The 12,371-nt window shown below is 44.2% G+C and overlaps 1 non-coding gene across 1 annotated transcript; it reads right to left on the bottom strand.

Moving 5' to 3' along the window:
• Nucleotides 1-1,342: 1,342 nt before the first annotated feature.
• Trnas-cga lies at nt 1,343-1,417 on the bottom strand. Its single transcript has one exon. It is a non-coding gene; the product is annotated as a tRNA-Ser (tRNA).
• Between the last annotated feature and the right edge of the window lie 10,954 nt (nt 1,418-12,371).

Here is a 12,371-nt window from a genome sequence, read left to right as displayed (position 1 = left end):
ACATGTTTTCTGGTATAATATATTTGTCCAAGGAATACCCGTTTATCATCTGCATTTCTTTTTGGTGTAGCAATTTTAATGGCCAGTATTGTACATAAGAATTGGTAAATAGTTTGCGAACGTGGACACTCCTATACTGACAAAAGAAGTGAAGACAGCTGATCAAGACTGTGATTTGGGTCATGAGAAACAGCCAGAACCTGAACATAGTTACGATAAAAGTCCGGCTCATCACAGTCAAGATCGTTATAATGCGAGTCAGGTTTGTAAAACAAGTCTTCAGTCTTGTTTTGCATACTACACTGCAGGAAAAATAGCACACCTGGAAAGACGACGTAGATTTTGATCAAATGACATCATATGCCACCTGGGGCACAGTGGACGTGCTGATAAATTTTTCGACGTCGTCCGTCAATAGATAGCATACCGGATTAGCTACCAGAGCGCCACCTGTGTCTGCCCATTAATAGGGAATGCGGTTCTAGGCGCTACAGTCCGGAACCGCGCTGCTGCTACGGACGCAGTTTCGAATTCTGCCTCGGGCATGGATGTGGGTGATGTCCTTAGGTTGGTTAGGTTTAAGTAGTTCTAAGTCTAGTGGACTGATAACCTCAAGTATTAAGTCCCATAGTGCTCAGAGCCATCTGAACTATCCTTTTGAGTGCTGCAAACAGGTAACCATGCCACAGAGACGCTCGAGTGCTTCTTACAGCCCGCTGAGCAAGTTTGAAAGTGTTCGTATTGTGGCCTTCCGAGTGGCAGGATGATCCACACAAGTTGGACGCGCTGCATCAGTTGTTCAACGATGCTGGTATCAGTGGTCACGTGAAAACTCTCTCTCCAGTAGATGTGGTTCTGGACGGTCATGCAACTCCAACGCTCGTCAGGATCTTCATATCGTAAGGGCAGCAGTGGCAGATCGCACAGCTACCACAGAACAGATAACAAGGATTGTGAGCCCAGACACGTCAACACGAATTGTTGTGAGCCGGTTATCAAGAATTGGACTACGGGTACTCACACCTCCGGCGCGCCTTTCATTCAGGCCACAGCATAGACGTGCACGACACGACTGGTTTCGTCAGAGGATCGCTTGGAATGGCGATCAGTGGTCGACAGCGATGAATGCACGTTCTGCCTGCACCCAAGTGATGGTCGTTTGCACATAAGACGTAGACATGGCGGTCGGTGTCTCGTAAAATGCTTTCGTCCAAGACCCTCTGCCCCATCCGAGGGCTATGGTCAGGGATGCAATAAGCTACAACTCTCGTTTCCAAAATGAGATTTTCACTCTGCAGCGGAGTGTGCGCTGATATGAAACTTCCTGGCAAATTAAAACTGCATGCTGGACCGAGACTCGAACTCGGGACCTTTGCCTTTCGCGGGCAAGTGCTCTACCAACTGAGCTACCCAAGCACGACTCACGCCCCGTCCTCACAGCTGTACTGCTGCCAGTACCTCGTCTCCTACTTTCCAAACTTCACAGAAGCTCTCCTGCAAACCCTGCAATACTAGCACTCCTGAAAGAAAGGATGTTGCGGAGACATGGCTTAGACGCAGCGTATGGGGTGTTTCCAGAATGAGATTTTCACTCTGCAGCGGATTGTGCGCTGATATGAAACTTTCTGGCCGATTAAACAACTCTCATTGTTCACCTCTGGTGTTTCTGAAGGGGGCGCTAACCAGCGCTTTGTACCTGTAGATTGTTATTAGATCCGTTCGCTTGTCAGTCTTGGAACGGGAAGGTGATACATTATTCTAACTGGGTAGTGCTCGCCTACACACTAACCGTGGAACTCCATGAGCTGTGTTACACTTGCAGAAACACTCCCGGCCAGCATCAGCTTGGGCTTGTCTCGAACCGAGAACGTGTCGGATGTGATGGGACGAGAAGTGGCTCTCGCAACCACCACCTTTTACAGAACTATGAGAACAGGTCGAGTGGAAGCCAGAGTCAGCGCCAGTGATGCCGCCCCTGGAGGCTACACCACGCACTAATGTTGTGTCCCGGCATGGGTATATAGTTAGTACTTTAGAACCACTTGTGCTATTGATCTCTAAATATAATCATATCATGTAGTCCACACGCATTGTAGCTACATCTTCAGAGAATTGGAAACGTCTAAAGGTGTACTAATTTTGTTCCGGTGTTGTATGTGAGCAGCGGGTCGGAGTGGCCGAGTGGTTCTAGGTGCTCACGTCTGGAGCCGCGCGACCGCTGCGGTAGCAGGTTCGAATCCTGCCTCGGGCATGGATGTGTGTGATGTCCTTCGGTTAGTTAGGTTTAAGAAGTTCTACGTTCTACCTCAGATGTTAAATCCCATACTGCTCACAGCCATTTCTTGTATGTGAGCTTTTGAGTTAGATGTATATGATGTGTGCAACGAATTTTCTGTGTAGACGGGCTATAGGGCACATAGACACATGTAATATATTCCCCAGCAGTTGCCGGTAAATTGTGATGGCCGACATCGGTATCGAGTTGGGGGTTCACTATTTTGAATTTCTCACCACCTTCGTGAGCGAACTAATAGGTAAGGCATACGAAGCTCTATGTACATAATCCTCAAGAAGAATTTCATAAAGTAAAGCATCTCAATTACCCCAGATGTCAAGTGTCACGCGTTACAAGTAATAATTCGGACTTATTTCGAACTCTACGTATTCTAAAAAACGTTTGTGGGTGTGGAATGCGAGGTTTATTTACTTTGCCAATGAGGATTTTGCATCACTCTCACTTAATCTTTATTCAGGCTTTTACTTACAACTTTTTAACTTCACTAACAATGGGCGGCTGGATTGCGCTGTCAGCAGATGACACTGTTTTCATAACTTTCATTCGAACTCCACTTACGCAACTTCTGTGGTTGCAACTGAACGTCCGGCCTACTGACAAGTTGGAGTTCGTAGTAATTAGGTTGAAATGTTGCTTTCGTCCGTGCCTCAGAGCTCCCTTGGCGCTCGATATCACTCCCGCGGCCACAGTCCATGTACTTTTGGAGGCTTGAAGCACGTGAGACAGAAAGTGTATTGCACAACTATGTTAGAGACCATTATTCTCATACCATTCCTTTCTTTTTTCATCCCCTGGATTTGGCAGCATCTTTCATGCCTGCAGTTGGCCTCTTTAATCGTATAACCGCTTTAACTCACGAACATACGTAGTTTGCATATGCTATATGTATAATAAACCGGATGGTTTTTCCACTACACTTGTGGGTCGATTTTGTGTTAAGACTGTCTCGGGCCACTTTCCAGTGTTAGTCACAAGGCTGCCACCTTGTTATTTTGATTGCTTTCGGTTCTAAGTAATGATTGCATTAATAGCTGTCGATTCAGAGGTGTGGTGGTAATACAGTATGGATCTTCCGTGTATTCGAACAGCTAGTCTCCAGTGATAACTACAAGGGCATCCAACACGTAATGCAACACATATTTTCTAGGTCAGCTTCGGTTAAAAATGAAGAATTTGTTGTAGGACTTCGTGGAATATTCTCTTCTTCAGTCTCTGTAGCTTCATGAAGTTCCGATCGATGGCGAAACTATGCACAGCATTCAAAATGACGTCTGTATCGGAGTAGCATTCGGAGCAGAGAGGTGTCATTGAGTTTCTTTTGGCGCGGAACCTGATTCTTGCATATATTCATAGGCGCTTGGAGAATGTCTACGGAGACCTGCCAGCGAACAAAAGCACGGTCAGTCGTTGGGTGAGGCACCTACTGTCATCGCAACGAGGTCTCTCAAACCCATCCTGTCACCAAGGTGACTGCCGGCCGCACAGCTCTGACTCCTGCTACGTTGGAGCGTGAGGACAATCTCACTCGAGGTGATCGACGTATTGAAATCAAACAGCTAGCTACGCAACTGCACCTCTCTGTCGGTAGTGTTCACACACTCGTCAGCCGCTGTGTTCCTCGCGGTCTAACAGACGACCATAAAGAACAACGAAGCACCATCTGCGAAAGTGGCTCATCGTGACAATTACTTGCAGAATATTGTTGTTGTTGTGGTCTTCAGTCCTGAGACTGGTTTGATGCAGCTCTCCATGCTACTCTACCCTGTGCAAGCTTCTTCATCTCCCAGTACCTACTGCAACCTACATCCTTCTGAATCTGCTTAGTGTATTCATCTCTTGGTCTCCCTCTACGATTTTTACCCTCCACGGTGCCCTCCAATGCTAAATTTGTGATCCCTCAATGCCGCAAAACATGTCCTACCAACCGATCCATTCTTCTAGTCAAGTTGTGCCACAAACTTCTCTTCTCCCCAATCCTATTCAATACCTCCTCATTAGTTACGTGATGTACCCACCTTATCTTCAGTATTCTTCTGTAGCACCACATTTCGAAAGCTTCTATTCTCTTATTGTCCGAACTAGTTATCGTCCATGTTTCACTTCCATACATGGCTACACTCCATACAAATACTTTCAGAAATGACTTCCTGACACTTAAATCTATACTCGATGTTAACAAATTTCTCTTCTTCAGAAACGCTTTCCTTGCCATTGCCAGTCTACATTTTATATCCTCTCTACTTCGACCATCATCGGTTATTTTACTCCCTAAATAGCAAAACTTCTTTACTACTTTAAGTGTCTCATTTCCTAATCTAATTCCCTCAGCATCACCCGGCTTAATCTGACTACATTCCATTATCCTCGTTTTGCTTTTGTTGATGTTCATCTTATATCCTCCTTTCAAGACACTATCCATTCCGTTCATCTGCTCTTCCAAGTCCTTTGCTGTCTCTGACAGAATTACAATGTCATCGGCGAACCTCAAAGTTTTTACTTCTTCGAAATGAATTTTAATACCTACTCCGAATTTTTCTTTTGTTTCCATTACTGCTTGCTCAACGTACAGATTGAATAACATCGGGGAAAGGCTACAACCCTGTCTCACTCCTTTCCCAACCACTGCTTCCCTTTCATGCCCCTCGACTCTTATAACTGCCATCTGGTTTCTGTACAAATTGTAAATAGCCTTTCGCTCCCTGTATTTTACCCCTGCCACCTTCAAAATTTGAAAGAGAGTATTCCAGTTAACATTGTCAAAAGCTTTCTCTAAGTCTACAAATGCTAGAAACGTAGGTTTGCCTTTTCTTAATCTTTCTTCTAAGACAAGTCGTAAGGTCAGTATTGCCTCACGTGTTCCAACATTTCTACGGAATCCAAACTGATCTTCCCCGAGGTGCTTCTACCAATTTTTCCATTCGTCTGTAAAGAATTCGCGTTAGTATTTTGCAGCCGTGACTTATTAAACTGATAGTTCGGTAATTTTCACATCTGTCAACACCTGCTTTCTTTGGGATTGGAATTATTATATTCTTCTTGAAGTCTGAGGGTATTTCGCCTGTCTCATACATCTTGCTCACCAGATGGTAGAGTTTTGTCATGACTGGCTCTCCCGAGGCCATCAGTAGTTCTAATGGAATGTTGTCTACTCCCGTGGCCTTGTTTCGACTCAGGTCTTTCAGTGCTCTGTCAAACACGTCACGCAGTATCTTACCTCCCATTTCGTCTTCATCTACATTCTCTTCCATTTCCATAATATTGTCCTCAAGTACATCGCCCTTGTATAAACCCTCTATATACTCCTTCCACCTTTCTGCCTTCCCTTCATTGCTTAGAACTGGGTTGCCATCTGAGCTCTTGATATTCATACAAGTGGTTCTCTTCTCTCTAAATTTCTCTTTAATTTTTCTGTAGGAAGTATCTATCTTACCCCTAGTGAGACAAGCCTCTGCATCCTTACATTTGTCCTCTAGCCATCCCTGCTCAGCAATTTTGCACTTCCTGTCGATATCATTTTTGAGACGTTTGTATTCCATTTTGCCTGCTTCATTTACTGCATTTTTATATTTTCCCCTTTCTTCAATTAAATTCAATATTTCTTCTGTTACCCAAGGATTTCTATAAGCCCTCGTCTTTTTACCTACTTGATCGTCTGCTGCCTTCACTACTTCATCCCTCAGAGCTACCCATTCTTCTTCTACTGTATTTCTTTCCCCCATTCCTGTCAATTGTTCCCTTATGCTCTCCCTGAAACTCTTTACAACCTCTGGTTCTTTCATTTTATCCAGGTCCCATCTCCTTAAATTCCCACCTTTTTGCAGTTTCTTCAGTTTCAATCTGCAGTTCATAACCAATAGATTGTGGTCAGAATACACATCTGCCCCAGGAAATGTCTTACAATTTAAAACCTGGTTCCTAAATCTCTGTCTTACCATTATATAATCTATCTGATACCTTTTAGTATCTCCAGGATTCTTCCAGATATACAACCTTCTTTTATGATTCTTGAACCAAGTGTTAGCTATGTTTAAGTTATGCTCTGTGCAAAATTCTACCAGGCGGCTTCCTCTCTCATTCCTTCCCCCCAATCCATATTCACCTACTATGTTTCCTTCTCTCCCTTTTCCTACTGACGAATTCCAGTCACCCATGACTATTAAATTTTCGTCTCCCTTCACTACCTGAATAATTTCTTTTATCTCGTCATACATTTCATCTATTTCTCCATCATCTGCAGAGTTAGTTGGCATATAAACTTGTACTACTGTAGTAGGCATGGGCTTTGTGTTTATCTTGGCCACAATAATGCGTTCACTATGCTGTTTGTAGTTGCTAACCCGCACTCCTACTTTTTTATTCATTATTAAACCTACTCCTGCATTACTCCTATTTGATTTTGTATCTATAACCCTGTAATCACCTGACCAAAAGTCTTGTTCCTCCTGCCACCGAACGTCGCTAATTCCCACTATATCTAACTTTAACCTATCCATTTCCCTTTTTAAATTTTCTAACCTACCTGCCCGATTAAGGGATCTGACATTCCACGCTCCGATCCGTAGAATGCCAGTTTTCTTTCTCCAAATAATGACGTTCTCTTGAGTAGTCCCCGCCCGGAGATCCGAATGGGGGACTATTTTACCTCCGGAATATTTTACCCAAGAGGACGCCATCATCATTTAATCATACAGCAAAGCTGCATGTCCTCGGGAAAAATTACGGCTGTAGTTTCCCCTTGCTTTCAGCCGTTCGCAGTACCAGCACAGCAAGGCCGTTTTGGTTAATGTTACAAGGACAGATCAGTCAGTCATCCAGACTGTTGCCCCTGCAACTCCTGAAAAGGCTGCTGCCCCTCTTCAGGAACCGCATGTTTGTCTGGCCTCTCAACAGATACCCCTCCGTTGTGGTTGCACCTACGGTACAGCTATCTGTATCGCTGAGGCACGCAAGCCTCCCCACCAACGGCAAGGTCCATGGTTCATGGGGGGCAGAATATTGTAGCAGACTAAAATTTTATTTTTGTGGTGGTCTACAGCCTCAGCATTGTGAATGAATATGTGCTCCAGGTAAGCTGTAATATTATTATTAATTTTCTCACTATTCTATGCAGTTGGCTAATTTCGGCTCTTTCAAGCACGTATCTTAAGCTCACAGCTTCATTTTCCATTATAAAATATCGCTGGTACCTCTGGACAGGCCTACATCTTACATCTCTTCGCGTGTGACACATACTATTGTACAGAGTTACGGCTATTAGCAGCAACAAACAGAAAGATATCATATCATAGTATAGTCATATACGCAAAGAAGTTAGTTGTATTCCTGTCGACAAGTACCAGCAATAAATTATAATGTAAAATGAAGACATCTGGTAGGAAATAACCGTAGGTCAAAATTTTCCAGTCGCATTGATGGTAAAAGAAGATAATACATTCTACCTGCAACACGTTTTCATTCACATAACATGGTCACTAACCGAAAACAAAACGTATATACTCGTATATACAGTGGCACCGCGTCACATCTGCTCCGAGGAAAATGTTCAACGTCGCACCCTCAGTGATTATGACGGTCTTCTGTGAGTCTATAGGGCTATTCTGTTTGATATCAGCCTTCATGGTGTAAAAATAAACTCTGAAATCGCTTGTACTAACCTCAGGAAATTGAAGAAACGAATTCAGTGTGCTCGTCGCAATAAAGATGCAAACGATCTCTTGTTCTCCATAACAACGCAAGGGGTTTGTACCCCCGAGAGGAGCTCACAAAAGTCATTTGATTGATCTCCCTCGTCCACCCTGTTGCCTGTATCTCGCACCTCCCGTCTTTCACCTGTTTGGCCCATTGAAGGACGCACTCCGAGCGAAACAGTACGTGGATGATGGGAAGGTTATTGATGCAACAAGGTGTTTGCCCCGACGTTGACCTGTAGTTTTGTATATTGCGAGCATTATGTCCTCCAAGAAAGGTGGCGTACGGCCGCCACGTGGAACGGAGATTATGTCGAAAAATAGAGTTTTGTAGCCAAAACTGGAATCCCGAAAAAAACCTACTTTCAGAAATGATGTACAGGAATCCCGAAAAAAACCAACGTACTTTCAGAAATGTCTGTGTTACACAACTTATTACATGTCCTACGTAATTGGCCACCACAATATTTTCTTCATTGCTAGGTTGGAGAGGATACTCCCAGATGCTTGCTGTAATAATGCTCCTCCAATGGTGTGCTGGTAACATAGTAATTTTTTGTAGCTGCATCCAGTCCGACAGTGGCAACTCATATTTCAAAATATAGGACATTTTCCCTTCAATTTTTGAAGTCATTGGGCTAAAAATTGGGTGTTCTTGAAAAAAAGTAGGACATGGCGTAAAATCAGTGATGCCATGGCACCCACCAATCATGTAACAGCTTAATCCTGACCTAAAAAAAAACTGATTGGTCACGGGACAGCGACGCCATTACTGGTGGGTGCACACTACTTTCGCAAGTGGACGAAGGGGTTTGAGGTCTGTACCCATAGCCAGGGGCTAGCAGAATGGCGCGCAGTGGGATGCTACATCCGGGTTTGCCGCAGTGGACGGCACGACGCCATGGGTTGCGAGAGGGAGCGCTTTGGCGTCTTAGTAGAAACGCTTTTCTTAGCTGAACAAGGTGTACGAGTCTTGATTCGTGCGTGAATGCGGAAGTGCAAATGGGTCAACCTTCGAAATCAGATTCCAAGTAATAAAATGTATAGAATGCTCGCTGCACAAATTGACACTTTAGATGCACAACGTTGTGAACCAAACAGGGAAGCTAAGACGAAATGGCTGCAAGAATAATTTGAAGACATCGAAAAAGAAATGATTGTCAGAAGGACAGACTCAGCAAACAGGAAAGTCAAAAGAACCTTCGGTGACATTAAAAGCAAGTATGATAACATTAAGAGTGCAACGGGAATTCCACTGTTAAATGCATAGGAGACAGCGGCTAGGTGGAAAGAATACATTGAAAGCCTCAATGATGGGTAAGATTTGTCTGATGTGATAAAAGAAAATACAGGAGTCGATTTAGAAAAGATAGAGGATCCAGTATTAGAATCAGAATTTAAAATAACTTTCGAGGACTTGAGATCAAATAAGGCAAAAGGCATAGACAACATTGCATCAGAATATCTAAAATCACTGTGGGAAGTGGCAACAAAACGACTATTCACGTTGGTGTGTAGAATGTATGAGTCTGGTAATGTACCATCTACACAATTCCGAAGACGGCAAGAGCTGACAAATGTGAGAATTATCGCACAATCAGCCTAACAGCTCATGCTTCCAATTTGCTTACAAAAGTTATATACAGAAGAATGGAAAAGAAAATTGAGGATGCCATAGATGACTATCAGTTTGGCTTTAGGAATGGTAAAGGAACGTGAGAGGCAGTTCTGACGTTGCAGTTAGCAAAAGGAGCAGGACTTAAGAAAAATAAAGACATGTTCATAGGACTTGTGGATCTGGAAAAAGCATTCGACAATATAAAATGATGCCAGATGTTCGAACTTCATAAGAAGGTAGGGGTAAGCTATAGGGAGAGACAGGTCATATACAATATGTACAACAGCCAAGAGGGAATAATAAGACTGGTAGACCAAAAATGAAGTACTCGTTTTAAAAAGGGTATAAGGCAAGGATAGGAAGCAATGATGGAAAAACACACATCAAAAAAAAGTTTTGTATCACCTCGATTTCCAGAACTCCTGAAGATAGACGTTGACTGTGGATATTCTGTCGCAGACACAGTCTATTTAACTCTTCAGAGATGTCACTAAACCCACCCAAAGACGTAAACAACCATGCATGAGCAACGCCTATTGGACGGGATGGGGAGGGGTGGGGGAGGGTCCGACAGCCGATCAGTTCCCGTCATTCCACCACGAAGGGGATACACGGCTCGTGTTGTCTGTAGTACTTTGTGCCAGGAAGAGCTCTTCACAAGGGAAGTGTCCAGGCCTCTCGGAGTGAACCAAAGCGACGTTGTTCGGACATGGAGGAATTACAGAGAGACAGGAACTGTCTGTGACATGCCTCGCTCAGGCTGTGCAAGGGATTCTACTGCATTTGATCACCCCTACCTACGTATTATGTCTCGGAGGAAACCTGACAGTAACGCCACAATGTTGAATAATGCTTTTCGTGTAGCCACAGGACGTCGTGTTACGACTCAATCTGTGCGCATTAGGCTGCATGATGCGCAGCTTCACTCCCGACGTCCATGGCAAGGTTCATCTTTGGAACTACGATACTATGCAGCGCAGTACGTATGGGCCCAAAAACATGTCGAATGGACCGCTCAGGATTGGCATCACGTTCTTTTCACAGATGAGTGTCGCATATGCTATCAACTAGACTATCGTCGGAGACGTGTTTGGAGGCAACCTGGTCAGCCTGAACGACATACTGTCTAGCGAGTGCAGCAAGGTGGAGGTTCGCTGCTGTTTTGGGGTGGCATTATGTGGGACCAACGTAAGTCGTTGGTGGTCATGAAAGGCACCGTAACGGCTGTACGATGTGTGAATGCCATCCTCCGACCTATAGTGCAACCATATCGGCAGCACATTTTCGAGGCATTCGTCTACATGGACGACAATTCGCGCACCCATCGTGCACATCTTGTGAATGGCTACCTTCAGGATAACGACATCGCTCGAGTGGCCACCATGTTCTCCCGACATGAGCCGTATCGGACATGGTTGGGATATACTGAAACGGGCTGTTTATGGACGACGTGACCCACCAACCACTTTGGAGGATCTACGCCGAATCTCCGTTGAGAAGTGGGACAATCTGGACCAACAGTGCCTTGATGAACTTGTGGATAGTGTGCCACGACGTATACAGGCATGATCAGTGCAAGAGAACGTGCTACTGGGTATTAGAGTTACCGGTGTGTACAGCAACCTTGACCAACACCTCTGAAGGTCTCGCTGTATGGTGGTACAACATGCTATGCGTGGTGTTCATGAGCAATAAAAAGGGCGGAAATGATGTTTATGGTGATATGTATTCTAATTTTCTGTCCAGATTCCGGAACTCTCGGAACCGAGGTGATGCAAAACTTTTTTCGATGTGTTTTAAAGAGAGGTTTAGGATTGTAATTAAAATTCTAGGTGAAAGGTATCACTGGTACAACTCGCTGATGACATGGCTATCCTGAGTGAAAGTGAAGAAGAGTTAGATGATCTACTGAACGGAAGGAACAGTCTAATGAGTACAGAGTATGGATTGAGAGGAAATCGAAGAGAAACGGAAGTAATGAGAAGTAGTGGTAATGAGAACAGCGTGAAACTTAACATCAGGATTGATGGTCGCGAAGTAGATGAAGTTAAGGAATTCTGCTACCTACACAGTAAAATAACCAATGACGGACAGAGCAGGGAGGAATTCAAAAGCCGACCAGCAATGGCAGGAAGGAGGTTCCTGGCCAAGGGAAATCTACTAATATGACATGTCGGCCCTAATTTGTGGAAGAAGTTCCTGAGAATGTACGTCTGGAGTACAGCCATTGTGTCGTAGTGAAACATGGTCTGTGGGAAAACTGGAACAGAAGAGAATCGAAGAATTTGAGATGTGGTGCTATAGACGAATGTTGAAGATTAGGTGGAATGATAAGGTAAGGAATGAGAAGATTCTACGCAGAACGGAGAGGGAAGAACACTGACAAGGAGAGGGGACAGGATGATAGGACATCTGTTAAGACATGAGGGAAGGACTTCCATGGTACTAGAGGGAGCTGTATAAGGCAAAAACTCTAACGGAGGACATAGATTGGAATACATCCAGCAAATAATTGAGGACGGAGGTTGCAAGTGCTACTCTGAGATCAAGAGTTTAGCACGGGAGAGGAATTCGTGGCGGGCAGCATTAAACCAGTCATAAGACTGTTGACAAAGAAAAAAAAAAGAGAACCAACTCATCTAAGACGCGAAGAAACTTTGTCAGAACAATGCGCGTTTTGCTTCAACACCTCGTTCAATAGGTAATGTTTGTATCGCCATCATTTACTGTCCAACTGAGTTAAGACAAGTCCTGAGTGGACATCGACTGC

Source organism: Schistocerca piceifrons, chromosome 5 (genome assembly GCF_021461385.2).
Source record: "Schistocerca piceifrons isolate TAMUIC-IGC-003096 chromosome 5, iqSchPice1.1, whole genome shotgun sequence".
Taxonomy (NCBI): Eukaryota; Metazoa; Arthropoda; class Insecta; order Orthoptera; family Acrididae; genus Schistocerca; species Schistocerca piceifrons.
This window is presented reverse-complemented; position numbering and strand designations above follow the sequence as displayed.